Source organism: Podarcis erhardii (genome assembly GCF_964252035.2).
Source record: "Podarcis erhardii genome assembly, chromosome: 8".
In the NCBI taxonomy this organism is placed as follows: Eukaryota; Metazoa; Chordata; class Lepidosauria; order Squamata; family Lacertidae; genus Podarcis; species Podarcis erhardii.
This window is the reverse complement of record NC_138499.1, coordinates 31,929,291-31,947,887: the sequence shown is the minus strand read 5'-3', so window position 1 is coordinate 31,947,887 and position 18,597 is coordinate 31,929,291. Positions and strand designations below refer to the sequence as shown.

The 18,597-nt window shown below is 38.7% G+C and overlaps 1 protein-coding gene across 8 annotated transcripts in view; it reads left to right on the top strand.

Annotated features, from left to right (window-relative positions):
• ZFHX4 (zinc finger homeobox 4) overlaps positions 1-18,597 on the top strand; it is a 191,449-nt gene that overhangs the window by 70,811 nt on the left and 102,041 nt on the right. The gene's annotated exons all lie outside the window — the stretch shown is intronic.

The following is an 18,597-nucleotide window of genomic DNA, read 5'->3' as shown; positions in this document are numbered from 1 at the left end:
ACGTCCAGTATAGCTCTCCTCCAATAAAGGGGAAGGCTAAAGGACCTGCCACCACTGTTCCTTCACTTTTTAATTTTTTGTAAATATTTTTTTATTGGTTTTACAACCTCAACAATTATTTCCCATTCAGGAGCCCTTCAGTACTATGGCTGGGAGCACTCCCATGCTTGTAGGGGGAATGTAATGGATTTAACTCTGGGACATTATAAATGCCTCATAATGGATCTGTCTTCCAACTGCACTTAGGGCTGTGTGGATAGAATGTTGGTTTCTGTAGTCGGATTTGGGGTCTGATTGCTGCTTCTACCTTTATTCATCTGAATTTATTGTTACTCAAAAAGATGGTTTGTGTTTGGGAAGCTCATAACGCTGACCACTGTAAGCTTTATGTGATTGCTTTAGTTCCATAGGCTGGTAACCTCCATCCCTCACCCTACAAAAGAATGTATTGCACACACATTGCCTGCAGTGTTATAGCATTTGTCTGCATATGGTCATAGCTGGACTCATATCTTTATTTTATTTTATTGCATTTCTATCCCACCTTTTTCTTCAAAGAGCTCAATTTGGTAGGCATGGTTCTCCTCCTCATTTAATCCTCACAACAATCCTGTGAGATATGTTAGGCTGAGAGACAGTGACTGGCCCAAGGTCACCCAATTAAAGTATCATGGCCAAGTGAGGATTTGAATCCTGGTCTCCCAGATCTTGGTCAGACAGTCTGACCACTGTTCTCTGTTCCCTTCCCTTCCCTTTTGACATCTCTTGGTTCTTTGTGGAGGCCTCCTATGTGCAGTGCCATTGTACCTTATGAATTGTGGGCAGACGGGATGTGTATATTGAAGTGGTTAGTTCATGTTTAGGCTTTTTTGTTTTGCAATTGCATTGGTGTTGGTAATATGGGGATGTCAAAAGTTGCAACCACCTGATTGGTGCTTGTTAGTGGATTTGCCAGAGATACTATGGGTGTAGCTGTCATTGTTGCTACAGTTGTTTTGTTTTACAGCTATTTGATCTCTTGCCTTGCTGCTGGTTCAGAATAGGATCATGACTGTGCTACCTTGGTGGAAGACATGGTGTGATGGCTGCCCATCATACATACTGAATCACAGTGGTTAGGAAATCTTAGCTATTTTCTGGATCTCACTAGATCATTCTATTTACTGTATTTTTCCCTCTATAACACGCAGATTTTTTCTCCTAAAAAGGAAGGGGAAATGTCTGTGCGTGTTATAGAGCGAATGTGTGGTCCCTGGAGCCGAAAAATCAGGCAAAAATCAAATCGCCAGGCAAAAATCAAATCGCGGCGCTTCACGGAGAAGGGAAAACTGAAAAGAGGAAGCGGCTGCTTTCCTGCATTCTGCCTCAGGGTCTTACTGCCCACCCTCCTCTGTTTCGTTGCTGTGTTTGCTGAAACGGAACAAAGAGCAGGGAAAGCCCCTCCCCTCCAGGCAAGCTCCGGTGCTGCTGGCGGAGAGGGAGAGAGAGGGGGGAAGGGAGAGAGAGGGGGGAGGGGGAGGGAGAGAGAGAGGGGGGGGAGGGAGGGAGGGAGGGAGGGAGGGAGAGAGAGAGAGAGTGAGAGAGAGAGAGAGAGAGAGAGAGAGAGAGATATGGCTGGCTGGCTTGGGTGGGGAAAAACTTTTGCCTTTCTTTCCTCCAACCCGTTAAATCCCTCTCCTGCATTCTTAGCCAGCTGCTTCTCTGCACACCCCTCTAATGTCCCTTCTTTGTTTTTCCTTCACTCCCCACTTAAAATGTGGTTACAAAGCATAGATCCACATGGATCCTCAGGATCTTTGCATTGGGTCACCCCAAATTCACCATCAGATCACATAGCATGTCCATGGCTACAGCCTGCCCCCCCAAAATCAACCACCCACTGTTGCCTGGGGCTGCAATGGTGCAAAAACGTGGTTAAAAAGCATGGATCCACATGGATCCTCAGGATCTTTGCATTGGGTCACCCCAAATTCACCATCAGATCACATAGCATGTCCATGGCTACAGCCTGCACCAAAAAAATCACGCACCCACTGTTGCCTGGGGCTGCAATGGTGCAAAAACGTGGTTAAAAAGCATGGATCCACATGGATCCTCAGGATCTTTGCATTGGGTCACCCCAAATTCACCATCAGATCACATAGCATGTCCATGGCTACAGCCTGCCCCCCCCAAATCACACACCCACTGTTGCCTGGGGCTGCAATGGTGCAAAAACGTGGTTACAAAGCATGGATCCACAGGAATTCTCAGGATTTTGGCATTGGGTCACCCCAAATTCACCATCAGATCACATAGCATGTCCATGGCTACAGCCTGCCCCCCCCAAATCACACACCCACTGTTGCCTGGGGCTGCAATGGTGCAAAAACGTGGTTACAAAGCATGGATCCACAGGAATTCTCAGGATTTTGGCATTGGGTCACCCCAAATTCACCATCAGATCACATGTCTGTGGCCACAGCATGAAGCCCAAAAATGATACATCCACTGTTTCATTCAGAATGTTTTTTCCCTTGTTTTCCTCCTCTAAAAACAATGTGCGTGTTATGGTCAGGTGCGTGTTATAGAGCGAAAAATACGGTACACTTCAAGAAATCATGTTGTTACTTTATCCTGCCCCTGCATCAATGTGTACACACTAACACACGCAAATACACACTTTTTAATATAGTGCATGTTGAGAAGAGCAGTCACTGTGATCTTTATTTTGCTCTAGGATTATAGGTGACCTTTGTAAAATAGCTCATAATTTATTTTTTTAAATTGTAATGGAAACTTAGTTTCTGTAGATAGAGCAAATATTTATTGCATAGGCCAGAGCACAGTATAGAATAGGAGACATACCTTTCTCCTATGAATCCTTGACAAGGTGCCAAGTGCTGCATTGCCAAAGGTATAGTATTTCATTTATTTCTTTAAGCTCAATAGTGGTTACTGGTAACATGTGTTTGTAGGGTGTCAGTTCAGATGGAATTTTTTGTCTGGCCTGGGTCCAAGTAAGGTTGGTATGTGTTTAAAATGGTCTAAAATAAATCAGCCTTTTTAAAGTTTTATAACCCCCCTTCAAATAAAAAAAATAAAATAACACCCTCAGGAATTCATTTGACATCATATTGCTTTGAAAAAGTAAAACCAGAAACTTTTAAAATTAAAATAAAAAGATAGTATAAAGTTACCCTTCAAAACAAATTGTATTAAAATCTCACAGTGAAACCAACAATTGAATTCTTGCCTCTGGACACTACTATTTTGTGGATTACACCTTTCATTTATTGTTAGCAGTATTACTGGACATAATATTGGCATTTAACTGTGTTGGCTTTTTAAAAATATTTTGATTAAGCAGCTGTTTGTATCTTAGTGCTGGAGCAAAGATGGCCCCCCAAATTTGCATTATTTTTCCAGCCAAATTTCTTCCTGGACTTTCACTACTATGTAGTGCACTGTGATTCAAAATATCTGGAATCTGTAGCGGTGAGGCACAGGGTGGAAGGTTCTAGAAATTGCTGTGCTATGGATCCTCTGCTTTGTTGATACTTCTTGAATGTTCCTTCCTGGCCATGTCCTTGTGATGACATGGCATTGCCGATTTCTATTGCTTTTTTGTCTTCCTTCTGCTGGTTGACATGATAAAACGAAGCAGCACTTGGCTTCATATTTAGAGTTGTGCTGTTGACACTGGGCACAAGGATGCTCTCCTTTCCATCTTTTGACCTATCTGCTTCTGCTTTTAGGTTGGAAGAAAACAATGAAACAATCATGTGCTAGGCTGAGCCTGTCCCTCTTCTCTTGGCTTTGAGCTCTAAGGCTGGACTGGAAAAAGCTTGTATGAGGGTCTCCTTTCCAACCTTAGATATGCTAGCTCACCTTGATTTCAAATATGGAGATAATTCAGAAGTTTACCTCTCTGCTAGCAGTGTATTCAGCTCTCCTTGCTCCACTGAATGTTGGTGCTGAGTTGAGCATACTTGTGCCCAATGTCAAGCAGAGCATGGTGCAGCAGTGTCCCACTAGAGTATTGGTTTATTTTCATCTACACATCATAGCATTTCCAGCTGAGCAGCTACTTGCAGGCCTTATTACAAGGCAATACTACAGCCCAATATTAATTTTCAAGAAGTGGTTAGTGATTGTAGATATCTCAGATAAACAAAGGTCCTAATTTTGTAGATACTAAAAATGGACTGATTGTAGTTAGTTAAATAGTAATCTCTAATATTCATAAAACTCAGGGCAAAGTTGTTAAGGGCTGATTCCAGAATATTTCAAGAACTGTGTCTGCATACACTTCTCTGTGACCTGAAAAGCACTGAAATTAATGGAAATGTGTCTGATCATAGCCCATTCAAACACACACTTAAAAGAATATATCTCTGAACCACCACAACACAAACTGATCTATGTTTTCAATATGTCCAGTGAATTTCTATACTTAAAAATGGCAGCCTAGTCTTTGCTTTGAATAATGTAATATATATAAGGTTCCTATAACCTTGTCTGTTGTTTCTTGTACTTCCCGGGACCTTGTCCTTTGTTTTGGCAATGTATTTAATTCTGAAATAGCTGCTTCTACTTTCCCAACTTTTATTCAGACACCTGAGTATAGAATGATGTGTATTTTTTATAATGGTAAGAGCCATTTATAAACCTTCTAAGTCTCATTTTATGTCTGGAAAGCAGATAATGGCAGGCCATATTTTTTATCAGACTGATAATGTGTTATTAATTAATATTTTTGAAAGTAGTAGTCCTACCAGATTCCTCTGTTTTGTCCTAGGTCTGAAATTTTATGAGAACCAGACTGTACATTCCTCTCTTGTTAGACAGTATTACTTTCAGAGATGTTAACCTGTTAGTGATTAACCAAGATTGGTGTCTTGAATGCTTGCGGTATCAGAAAGCCTTCCCCTGGGGACTTTTACAATCCAAGGAGAATTTCCACATTTGCACTTAGATAAGATGCTCTAACCCCTGTCTTTTCTACCCCTTTAAAAAAAAAAATACTGATCAAGCCAGCATAAAGATTGTAGGGTTTGTTTGTTTGTTTTTTAAAAAAATATTCCAGTGATTATTTTCATGACTATTTGCGGAAGTCAGATGAACAGAATTAAGGAGTGGTTCCCCAAAGTGTTGTTGTTTCTCATCATAGTATTTGTTGGCTTTGTGCCTCTGTCAGCTAAGCTCATAAAAATGTAGCAACAAAAGTTTTTATAACTGGAACAGATGCAACTAGGCCACTCAACATTGACCTGTCTCACAGAATAAAGTGAATTTATGACCATTTCCTGTTTTTTCCCTTGGCTGCAACTAGTACCAGAAGATAGTAGAATTGATGGTTGGAGGGCGACATGGTAAATGGAAAATCTGAAACTCTTTTTTCTTAGGGCATTAGCCAAACTGCCCCAGTGATCTCTGAGCAGGAATGGGCAAACGTCAGGCATCCAGACTCTATAAAAACAACAACCTTGGCATCTACCAGTCAGTCACAGGTGATAGCTTGGGAGCAGAGACATAGCGTGGGTTGCCGGCACCCCTGGTGGGGCAAGTGTTGTGCTCCCCGGTGGACTGGGCAGTGGTCAGTCCCTTTGCTGGCCAGCGTCTAATCAAGGGAGTCTCTCCTTGCAAACTAGTCCCAACCTGGAAGCAGGGATAAGGCAGAGAAGCGTGAAGCCAGGAGCGCCACTGTGTTGCCTCTCCCTCCTGTCCTTCTAGTGAAGCGTTCTGGGCAACATACATGGCTCAGGCAGTGCTTTCCCGCCTTCCTCTTACTCCCTCCTCAGTGGGCAGTGGCGGTGGCCTTCCGCTCCCTCTCAGCCGGCCCAGGGGAGGCACACGAGCATGGTTGTCCGTTTGCCAACCACAAGAAGGAGGTGCTGCCCCAGAGAAAAGTTGTGAGTGGTGTGTGAGAGAGGTGGAAGGGAGGGACAGTGGGGAACTTCCAGCTTACAGAAGAACAACTCATGGTTTCAAATGTCAGACTAATGTGCCCACAAGTAAATGGTGGTGGTGGTTTATTAAATTGCTGGAGGAGTACATATTTTCTTATATAAACTTCTAGACTTCAGAATGTTCATTCTACAGCCTGGCTCTGATGTCTGTACGAAAGCCATCAAGAATTAAAGTTTTAAAATATATAGAATAAATGAATTGTCAGCAATTTCTAGAGAGTAGGAGTTTCCTCCCTGTTATAGTTACTTGTGGGTTTGACGGTGGAAACAGGTGCAACTGGGGTGTGACTTTACACTTGCAAAACAAAGTACTTCGCTCTTCTTCACTGTGAGACAATAGGAGATAATATTCTTTACCTGAAAGCTACTGATATACGTGCAGACTGCACTTCTGAATTTAAATAAAGAGTAATGCTGTGTACTTGATTTATGCACAGTGACTAATGCTATTTTGCTGAGATATATCTGAGGAATATTTATACATGATAAAACATGTTTGTTTCTTCTTGCGAATAAACATGTCTGAAAATCAAAATGGTAAACCTGGAGTGGGGAACCTGATGTCTTACAGATATTGTTGGATCCCAACTCCCATCTGTCCTTGGCACTACAACCAGTAAATGGAAGCTGTAGTTCAACATCTGGAGGGCATCAGGTTGTTTTTACTGGATCTTTTGTACTGTGTTTAGTTGCTACTTTTAAACTTTTTAGAGCACAGCTCTTACTATTTAATATCCAGCCCAGAGTTTAAAAAGAAAAATCCTCATCCACCATCCTGATTTTTCAGATGATCACTTAGCTAACAGTCTAACAGGTATCTTGCAGGTGTGATAATCTTCCTCCTTCCATGCTTTTCTTGTTGTTCCTTGGCAGAAATGGACCAGTGATCTATGTTTGCATGCTGTTTGGAGTCTTGTGATGAACCATTAAATAAAATGATCTATCCCTAGGCCCAGAAGTTGGTTGGTTGCCAAACAGTAATCCAGCACAATTAACTATCAGAGATTTGAGCACTCCATTATTCCAAGAGATCTGACTGCAGCCACCTGGAAAAGCAGAGAGCTCAAGGGACCATAGTTGATCAACACAATAATTTTGATTTTGGGGTGTTCTTAATGGGCTAATTTAGATTTATTAGACTGATATCCATGACTTTCAAAATAGCTTTTTTTGGACATCCTTATTTTCAGCTTTATTTTCATCCAGTAGTACTGTACATGATCACTTTCATTCGTCTAAGAACAGTGCATTTGTGAGCTTTCAACCTCTGTACAGCATAAAGCAAAGCCCCAATGATTCAGTATTACTTGTATTCATATTTCAGGGTCTTCTTACATTACATGGCAACAAATATGTTTCACCACTATGTGTACATATGATCATTATGGCCCTCTTGAACTCAGCTGCTCTTGCAATCTCAGTGCCAGCACGGAGGCTGTGGATGCATTATAGTTCTGTTAGACACTGGGGTGAGAATGCTTATATCATATGCAAATATAGTTAATTTTAAGTAAAACAATAAATATGCCGCTTGAAGAGAAATCCGCATTGGCTCCCAGTACGTTTCTGAGCACAATTCAAAGTGTTGGTGCCAACCTTTAAAGCCCTAAACGGCCTCAGTCCTGTATACCTGAAGGAGCATCTCCACCCCCATCGTTCAGCCCGGACACTGAGATCCAGCGCCGAGGGCCTTCTGGCAGTTCCCTCATTGCGGGAAGTGAGGTTACAGGGAACCAGGCAGAGGGCCTTCTTGGTAGTGGTGCCCGCCCTGTGGAATGCCCTTCCATCAGATGTCAAGGAAATAAGCAGCTATCCTATTTTTAAAAGATATCTGAAGGCAGCCCTGTTTAGGGAAGTTTTTAATATTTAATGCTGTATTGTTTTTAACACTCGGGGAAACCTAGCCAGATGGGTGGGTATAAATAATAAATTATTATTATTTTTTATTATTTATTATATTGAACTAAGTAAAACGTATAAACTATTTTGGAAGACTACTAAAAAGCTCAATGAATTAATTAGTTATTAATTATTCCCCCCCTTTTAAAAATCCCAGTGAAATGTTGCATGACATTGTGTAATGTGTCGGTAGATTTAAAATTGTCTGGAACATTTTGAACATGTTACAGCACATGAAGGATTTTGAGGAAGCAGTAAAGGGATCCAATATAGAGGACTGGAAAAGGAAGGCATGACTGTCATATGTGGAGATTGTGCTAAACGCCAACTAAAGCAGAAACATATGATATGGTATAGTTAGACATGATCACAGAATACGTTCAGAAAACAGCAAATTGGGATTGATCAAAGCAGAATCGAATGCAGTACAGATGTAGCAACAACAATGGCATGAAAATTTAATGCTACCAAAAAATTGTGGGGGGGGGATTCAATTGTGATAGTGGACAACAAATTGCATATAGATATTCAACATGCTGTGGAATAATCATGTATCTGATTCCTATCTAGAAAACATTGGTTGGTCGTTTTGTGTATTCTTGGTAATTCCTTGGGTTGACATTGACTCCTTACGTTGTACATTCATTTCCAGATCTCAGTCAATTTACAATTTATTCAAAAGGAATTAATTTATATTAACCAAAACCTAGGATTATAGCAGATGTGAAACCACCTGGCTGGGGTGTGACAACAACTGCTGCTATACTACTCTGGCTTCTAATATTTATTTCCTATAAGTGGTAGATAATACTGTAGGGAACACAGAAACAGAATGATCCTTGCTCAAAGGGTAGGCAGTTAAAAGAATGAATTGATGTATTTTACTGGTGTAATGTTTGAAGAGCAAAATTATCATGAAGAGACAAGATTTTAATTCTCACACATCCTGAGATATATAGACTTTGTGTGATATACTGACTTTTCATGATGGCCTGTCAGAAAAACTAGTGATGCAATGTATATTTTGGTATTTTTCACCCAGAACTAACCAAGGTACTCAAAATACAAAAGGAAATGTTGTCCCATATTGAGATACAGGTGAATGGGAAAATTAATAAAGCTTTTTTTCACTTCACTTAAAAGGGGATAAATGGTAATATTTCCTCATAGCTTAAGGTGCTGGGTTTTCTGAAACAGTACAGTAACTGTTAATGTGGAATAAAAGTCACCACAAGAGTTCAGTTACCTAATATACTAGTGCAATCTTATACATATCTACTCAGAAGTAGGCTCCGTTCGAGTTCTGTGGGGTATATTAGCAGGTAAATGTTTATAGGATTGCAGGCAGTCGTGGCATTTTCTGTTTTGACCTTAGAGGGGGAAAGAGTGGGTGCTATCTGCACTGAAATTGACCTGATGTTAGATGTTTCCCTTGATTTCTAGTGGTATTTTAGAAGTCTATTTGTGCAGTTAGAGGCTTTTTGTTTGTGGGATATGTACCCTGCTTTCAATAAAATATCCAGGGTTGCTTAATCCCCCCCCCAATCATTTGGCATTGGTATAACATTTTTAAAGATAGGTCCTCTGATCCAAAGACCAGCACAGTGTCTGGACTGTGACTGGTTGAAGGTTACCCAAGCTTTAAGCTAAATTATTATACTATAGATAGACTCTTTAGCCCATGTAATCACATATATCTAGGTTGTCCTCAAATGACTCTTTTTCTTTCACTTGCTCTTCTGGAGTAAAGCTGTACTGAGTTGATGGTATTGGGCTAACTCAGCAGTGGGACTTGAAATTAATTGGCCATCAGAAAAATAATCTGCTAGCAGCAGTAGGAAATGCAAGACATAGTCTTCAAAATAGTTACTCAAGAGAAAAGAATCCTACTTTCCATTTCATTCTGCCATAAAGAATGACACAAATTTTGGATTCAGGTAGGTAGCCGTGTTGGTCTGATGCAGTTGAAATAAATAGAAAAATTGTCCAGTAGCACCTTAGAGACCAACTAAGTTTGTTCTGGGTATAAGCTTTTGGGTGCATGCACACTTCTTCAGATACTCTGAAACAGAAGTCACCAGACCCTTATATATAGTGGGAAGGTGGGGTGGGGTTTTTCTCAGAAGGGTAGTAGGAGATGGGTAATTGACTCAATGGGTATGGTAAAATTTGGACTTTTCGAAATAGTCAAAGCACTGGCCAGTTTAATTTTTTGGGTTTATACGTCACTTTACAGTGATGAAAGCATGATTCATTTGAACTATTGGATGTGGATGGGATGACAATGTTTGCTGATTCTTATTCTCTCCCCCCCCCCTTTAAAAGAATCTGACAAGATGGAAAATACACAGTCAAAATAATTTTAAAATAGTTGTGAAGCACTGATGCAGGGAAATGGGAAAGAGGAGTCCAGTACCCAGTGTATTGGTTCAAGGCATATAATTTGTTTTTACACACTGAACCAGATCTTATGAGATTCCTGGAAAATCCGAAGAGAGATTTTGCTTAAGCAAGCTTCAGCTCAGTGGTAAGATCAGATTTTTGCAAGGGACAGCTGCAAAACAATGAGATCTTGGGAAATTAATCAAAACATGGGTCAAGAAAAAGTGTGGATGAGCCCTTTGACTCAGAAGCAAATACACTACATTCTGATATATGAGAAGGCAGCCATAAATTTTGATTCTGCATGCATTTGCATGTCATGGTAAACCATAAACCATGGCTTACCATGAACAAGTTGCGTGCTTGTGCACACTACTGTTTCACTCTGCCCTTTCTCAGGTTAGGAGCAGTAAGCCTTGGCTTACTGTGTTGTGTGAATCAGTGCCTGTGGTTTGTTTCTCTCCAAAGAAACCAAGATGGAAGGCTAAGGCTTGTTTATGGTTTATGACTTGCCACAATGTGTGAATGGAGCCAATGGGTATTGAATAACAGACTGCAGCAACAGATTTTTTGTTGAAAGCTATGAGGAAACACATACTTTAACTGCTGTTTATACAGGACCAATTATAGCATCACCTAACCATGAATATTGATATATTAGTAAAGGGAAGTATATTAAAAAAGCCCCAGATATCATTTGTTTTATTGAAAATTCAATTTTTAAAAAATCAAATCATCCATTATTTTATCCTTCCTAGCAAGTATCTGCCTATGTTAGCAGAAAAAGATGTATATACCAGGGAAGAATTATTTTGCAAACCTTCAGAACGATTGTCAATATAGCCATTACTGCACACAGAGTACTTCATAAAGACTTTCTTCTCTGTGCTGTTCAGAGCTACCATCACTGCTGTGGCAAGGTGGTATCTACTGCTAGTCCAGATGGTATAGGAGACAATAAAAAATCAATTGGCCTCCAGTATCTCAAGTTTATGGGTAAATTGACACCATGGGTCCTATCATGGATTTCTGTTATGAGATTGAGCCTTAAGCTCACACACTCCTTCCATCTCCTTCCCTTCATATACTGATATTTAGATCCCAGTTTGCCTGATGGGATGAAAAAGCATGCTATAGTTTACCACAAATGATATGAGTTACTGATCTCCACAAGCCAAGAAAGGAGGGACTGTGCAAACCTGCTGGTTCTCACAACACCAAACCATGATTGGACATAAATGCCTGAACACAGTTTATGACTCAGAACACCAGTTACCTTAAAGTCTGTTCTGTTGGAGTATGAAAATGAAGCCTTAAGAGCTGATGTGATCATATTTCTTATAACAGTCTGAGCTTCTTCTTTTTTAAAAAAAATAATATTAATATCTCCATTTTCTGCACCTATTTCTTTTTCTTTCTTTTTTGTTATTTGTTATAAATATGTAGGTATACACATTCTGGGAATTTAGGAAAGCTGAATTTGCTGTGACTTCCAAATATGCACAAGAAGTATGTATACCTAGTGACAAACATGGTTTTGTCAGAATTTTGAAGCTCGGAAATAAGTTGTACATCTCATAAAATAGATAGGTGTGTGCACATATATTTTTTAAGTTACAACTTTTGAAGTTTACACATCTGGTTAATGTACTTTCCTGGTACTCTCAGCTTTTTCAAGTTAAATTAAAATGCTGGTGAGTGGATCCCCACCTCTCCCATTTTATATGAAGTACCATGACTGAATGTGAGAAATTAAGTAAAGCCACAAGGGAGATTGGAAAGGGAAAAATAATTTGTACTAGCCGCAAAACATCTAAAAAATCTCTGTCTGAATGCAACCAATTGGTGGCCAGAGCAGTTCAAAATGGTATAGCCTATTCCCCAAGTCAGAAAGGGGAAGGAAGGAAACCCAAGAGAGGGTTTCGGGGACACACACACACACACACACACACACACACACACACACACAATTTTGCCAGTATTGTAACTGAAAACAACAGTTCAGAAGAAATATCTTAGTCCAAGCCCTTTTCAGTTTTCTAGAAATTTGGAGGTTTCCATGATGCAGAGTTTTTTTATTTGTAAAGGGTAAGCACTGTTTCAAGAGTGATTAATAATATTCTTTCACAGTGTAACATTGGTAATATCAACAATATAAAAAATGAGGTATTAACTTCAAAAAACGTATATTAAAAAGGATTTCTTAATGCGGAAAAATTGGTCTTGTCAGAAATACTAGGCAGGGAGGCCTAAAACACAGATGCCTTTTAAACTGTCTTATACGGTTGGTGTGTACTGTAGTCGCCATTAAAGAGGCTTTTGTAAAGTTGCCTAAGCCCTAGTGAAATGACTGGATGTTACTCAACAATAATTCTCAATCAATTGTGTATGCTTTATCTTATGAACTTACCGTATTTTTCCGTGTATAGTTTTTTCCCCTAAAAAACAATGTCCAAAAATAGGGGGCATCTTATACATGGGGGCGTCTTATAGACAAAAAAATACGGTACATTTTGTAAGCCTGGCTGCAGTGGTGCATGATTCTGAAATTCAGACCTTGAAACCTTACTTGTGAGAAGAAGCTAGTTCATGGTTAGTCATTCTGACATACCACTGAAAATGTTTACTATTCATGTTACACGTTATGACTGTTTCCTTCCTAGAAAATAACAAAATATAAATATACAAAATATAAAATGTTCAAGGTTATGTTTTGCAGCTTAGTTCTGCATGTGTACGTAGAATTAAGTCCCACTGAGTTCAATGATGTTTATTCACAAGTAATACAGCTTAAACATTTGTAGGCTTACTTTTGTGGGAATAGTAGGCATAACAGGAAGAGCTAATGTTCATTTTATAGAAAGAACAAAGATAGAAACAATAATATTTTAGTCCTTTTGTATGGGTAAGATTCAGAAGAAAAATAGAACAACTCTTTTAAGAGCTAATGGAGTCACTTCTTCTTAAACATGAGAAGTGACCTAGACAGCTGTCATGCCTGATGATGTCAAAAAACCCTCCTTTGTCCATCTCCTAGTATCTATCAGCCACCAATGTGACTAAAGCAGTCCCTGTCCTGAAACCAAATTGAAAGAGTAATCGGGGAGCAGGAGGAGTGAAAGGAGGCACTACTGTTATAGGGTATAGTGATGCGGGTGTGAACTGGATTAGCCATGAAAGGGAAGGGAGGACAGACACTTAAATATCCCTTTCTGGTCCTTCCTCTAACTGGAGTGACCTGCATTGCTTTGCCATCTTCTAGATAAGTTTTCTGGTCTCCTGTGTTATAATCGTTTTCTGCTAAGAGTTAGACTTGCACTTAATAGTGCAATAGACTTAATAGTTTCCTCTGCATGGTTAGTGAATTATTTCGGTTTCCTGGATGCCATTGGGAAACATCCTAATGACATGACTGGCATCCCTGTTAAAGTTCTACTGTATTTATCTATGGGATGCCATTATGAGTGAGGGATGGACACATTAAGCAGTGTTCAGCACTCTTTCCCTACAATACAGAGACTGCTCAGTTCCTTGGACCATGGAACCTGGACCATGGAAGCAGGCAAAGAGGTGACTATAGACTAGAGGTGCCAGAAGACTGTGTGTGAATGCTACTGATCTTAAGTATGAACTCATTATTAGGCATAGTCTGTGACATTATCCAGCAAAAAATGATAGTTCCATTCCATTGCATCCATGGGATGCTGTGTGGCAGAGTTTTTCAAGAGGTGTGAGGCCTGTTACAGGGTGATGTGAAGAAACCAATGGAGGTTTACTTTGTGACATGTTCATATCTGCTTTAACTTAACCAGCATGAGTTCTGCATACAAGTAATGTTTCTAGAGCACCATCTTGGTTTGTGAGAAGAATACATTTTCTGCAGCCTTAGGATGTGGATAACAGGTACAGTGGTACCTCAGGTTACATATGCTTCAGGTTACATACGCTTCAGGTTACAGACTCTGCTAACCCAGAAATAGTGCTTTATGTTAAGAACTTTGCTTCAGGATAAGAACAGAAATCGTGCTCCAGCGGCGCGGCAGCAGTGGGAGACCCCATTAGCTAAAGTGATGCTTCAGGTTAAGAACAGTTTCAGGTTAGGAACGGACCTCCGGAACAAATTAAGTACTTAACCCGAGGTACCACTGTACAGCAATGGTCGTGCACCATGGCTTATAACAAGTAGCCAAGGGTGATTGACCAGCTGTGTCTAGGAGGTGAAAAGTACATTGCTATTCAAAAACTGTTTAGTGCAATGTAGGCTTGTTGCTTGTTGCAAACGCATCTCACTGGTGCTGCAAAAGCAGCACTGCACTAGTTGCTAGAACATTTCTGAGACAAATCAAAGTACTCAGGACCACCACTTTGGACCAAGGAACCTGAAAAAATGCCTGCCCCCACATCAACTTGCCCATGCACTGAGATCATCTTTGGAGGCCTCTCCTCTATGTGTCCCAGTTATCTGATGCAAAGTATACAAACATCAGGCAGAATAGGAAGAGATCTAATTTTGGTTTACTAGAGAGGCTTGCCTGATGCTTATGTTAATGTATTTCTCAAGCCTCTTTAGCTTGATAATTTTATGCTGCTGTTCATTTTTTGTAAATTAATAATAATAAATCACTGTGTCATTGTGCCTGGTGTGTTATATATATATATATATATATATATATATATATATATATATATATATATATATATATTCTATCTATCTGTCATCTATCATCTTTTATGTGAAGCACCCTGAAAATTCATACTGATAGGCAATTTACAAATCCATCAAGTAAAATAATAAAAGTTTTGGCAAAGTTACTTACTTCATCATATGGACATCTCTCCAAAACTCAGAACATATTATGTGTTTTGAATATCTGTAACTTTTAGTGTTGAATATTTGAGATACATGGAAATTGGCCAGCTGTGCATACAGCGATTGCGTGAAAGGTTAACAGATAATATGGTCTCTGTATGACTAGGAGGCACCCAAGAACCTTGAGAGAGGACAATTCTACTAATATCCTATGTGAATGATCTCTACTGCCTACTGTAAATTAGCTCCATGTTCTCCATGTAAGAGTCTCTTAGTTACATTCCCGTTCTTTTCTATAGAGAGTGCAGTGTGACTCAAAACCTTGTATATTTCTACGTAAAGAGAGGTTTGCTGTACAAAGGATAGCAGATTATCTGTTTTATATCTCTACATGATAGTAGAGCTGCTATCACAATTGCATATCCATATGAATCCATCTCTCAAAGGAGAGTGACTTTTCTTATCATACAAAACTGCTATGACATGATAGCAACTTTCAAAGTTTATCTTAGTTATTCCTCTGCTTTCAATTAGTGATAATTTAGTGTGCACACAGTTTGCATTCAGAAAGTATATTAATTTCAGTGTAAAATGATCGCCGCAGAGAACAAGCTTCTTCAGCAATAAAACATTTATTGTAAATAATCATGACAATTAATATGAATCTTCATAGTTTACTTCCTTTCTGTAGCTGAATAGTTATCAAAAATCTTGAAAGGAAGAAATTGTGTTTGCTGCCTTGAGTTCCCTGGATGAAAGGTGGGGTATGATTATATATTAAATATATATATAAAATAGTGAAGTTGTGAATTACATAACTAGAATTTGAATATCACACTAAATGTAATAATTATTGATTCTCTACCACAAATCAGTAGTGAGGAACACTTTGAAATTGAAGGCTATCCATAACATTGAGGGAAGTAATTGCTTAAACAAGTCTTGCTTGAAAATGAATAAAGCCTTCAGGATAGAAAGAAAATGCATGCTTTAAGGAACACAAGTCAGTGGAATTCTTTTTTTTGGAAAGAAACAAAGATAGCGGTAATTAATGACCCTGACTCTGTGCCAAAAAAGCTTTCTTCTGACAACTCCAACTTAATTAAAACTTAAGACATTTCAATGGTCTCAGAAAGCCCCTGATGGGGTGAACTCTTGCAAACTCGTGAGAAAATTTTGTAAATTAAAGAAAAAGATGTGTGTTACCACTGGTGCCATGACTCTAATCCCTGACAGTCAAAGAATCTATTTAGCCAAAGCCTTTTCTTTTAACTGGCTCACACCTGCAGGCTTACTGGCACTTCCTCTGTACCAGAAAAGGCATTTTTTGTGTTTTATGGAAGATCAGATAATAGGAGTCCTGCTGTTACTTTTGTTTTTGTGCATTGTTCATTATCCTGTGCATAGCAGACACACTTGATATGCTTGACTTACTTAGGGGTAGAACATTGGCAGAAAGCTTTAAGAGACACAATATTAGTGAAGATGGGCTGGCAAAAGAGTTTTTTTTTTTTTAAAGGGGAAATAGTTCAAATGAAAATTTGAAGTTGTTGGACAGGGAGAATGGCAGAGACCTGCTGTTCTTCACACATCCAGGTTATAAGAAACAGTATTCTGCTTTAGACAGTACTTGCTTTGTTAAACTGGAGGGGGATCCTTTCAAATTACTCTCCCCCCCTTCTAATTAATTTAAATTCAGTTTAAGTTACCATATAAGATTCTCAGCCAGGTGTACCATATGAACAGGAATGTCCAGTTTACATTGGCAGTAGTATGAACATCTTTGAAGATGATGGGTTTAATTGTTGACTGAATACTACAAATAACACAAATTATGGGCTAATAAATGGTCTTATGAAACACAAACATAAGACAGATTCAGGTTTCACCCCTCTATAATAAAGCAGATCATTCTATATTTCGGTACAATCTGTTTAAAAAAAAAATCCAGTTGTCAGAACCTTCTTAAGTTAGCTCTAAGATGTAGATTGTGTGAATTCTGAGCGGCATTGTTCATGTGCAGAAGAGACATTCAGTAGGTGGAAAGAAAAAAAAATAGTATTATTTTTGTTTGTACTTCATTTTATCATAGATTTTGCAGTCATTAGACAGATTGTAGGCTTGGATTGTGTGTCTGTTAATGATACTACTGCAACCTTCCCTGAGTTCATTGGTATTAAGTAAGAAGTAGATAAAAGAAACCCTTAAGAAACTTGTGCACAAGATGGAATTGCTAAGTAACAGATCCTTGGTATTTACCATGATGATGAAGGCGAGTTACCAGTGTACTTGGTTTTTCATGGGAGATCCCCAGTCTACAGTTTTGCTACAATATTTATTCTGTTCTAGTGAAGATGGGACTTTTATATACAAAAGACATTTCCATAGAATGCTACCAAAAACCTGGCAAATAGTGAACAAAAGGTGATTACAAGAATAACAATGGGTCATTTCCCTTTGGAAACTAGAAAATTCCACCAGCTAATTCCCCTTTTTTAGTTCAGTTGAAAAGGGCAATAGTGGAAATCAGCATCTTTTTTATTTGGAAAATGACCAAAGCAACTTTAGAGCAGTACACCTAAAATGTAACGTATGGCTGTATAATAAGGGCCACCTGCAACCTGATAATAGGTATCTAGAATGTTTACTAGACATATGAGTTTGCCTTTGGGTACATTATTAGTCATATTTTTGGAATATAGTTGCAGTGCCTTTGGAATACATTTGATGTGAATCAATATAATTCAGATTTTTTGTTTTTAAAGCAACTACTGTAACAGAATATGTTTGGAAGTTGTGAAGGTTTTCCATTGAAAAAATCAGAATGGAAAAGGATCTTGTTACACGCTGTGGGCAGAAATCAGACTCAGCAATGCTTGCGAAAACAGATTTTTTTAAAAGCAGAAATTTGTTGTGGGCCACTATGACTGTATTTAAAAGTTTCTCATCATAGTCTGTTTTGAATTAGGTTAAACTACAAATTAAGTTACTTAACATTTTAGTGTATCTAACATATAATTAAGAGAAACATTTTTGTTTATAGAAAATGTAAGCTTATTCCATGCATGCAGATTTATGGAAAATTTGTATAAACATTTATGTTCGAGTCACTATTTATAATGAAGTATAACCTCCATAACACTAGATGAAATTGAAATATACCAGAATTGTTTTTGGACTTTTTCCTCTTCATTTTTTGGTGATCTGTTGAAATATTGAACTGGCAGCTTTCTAGTTTTGCAAAAATATTTTAATAGTTGAAGATATTGCATACTGTTCATATTATTTTAGCACATTTTGATGATTAAATTTGGGCCCTGGCACATATTATACGTATTTATTTGTACACATTTATAGATTACCTTTCTGCCAAAGCACTAAACACATTTTATATGTGATGAACCACAAATGAGTGCTTCTCTTGTTAATAGGTCGTATTCATACTGATACTCCCTCTATTCCAATTACCATTTAGTACTTTAGAACATCATTGGGTTGCGCTTTTATACCTGTATTATAAAGAATGGGAGATGTTTTGAAATCCTCTCTTGTGGA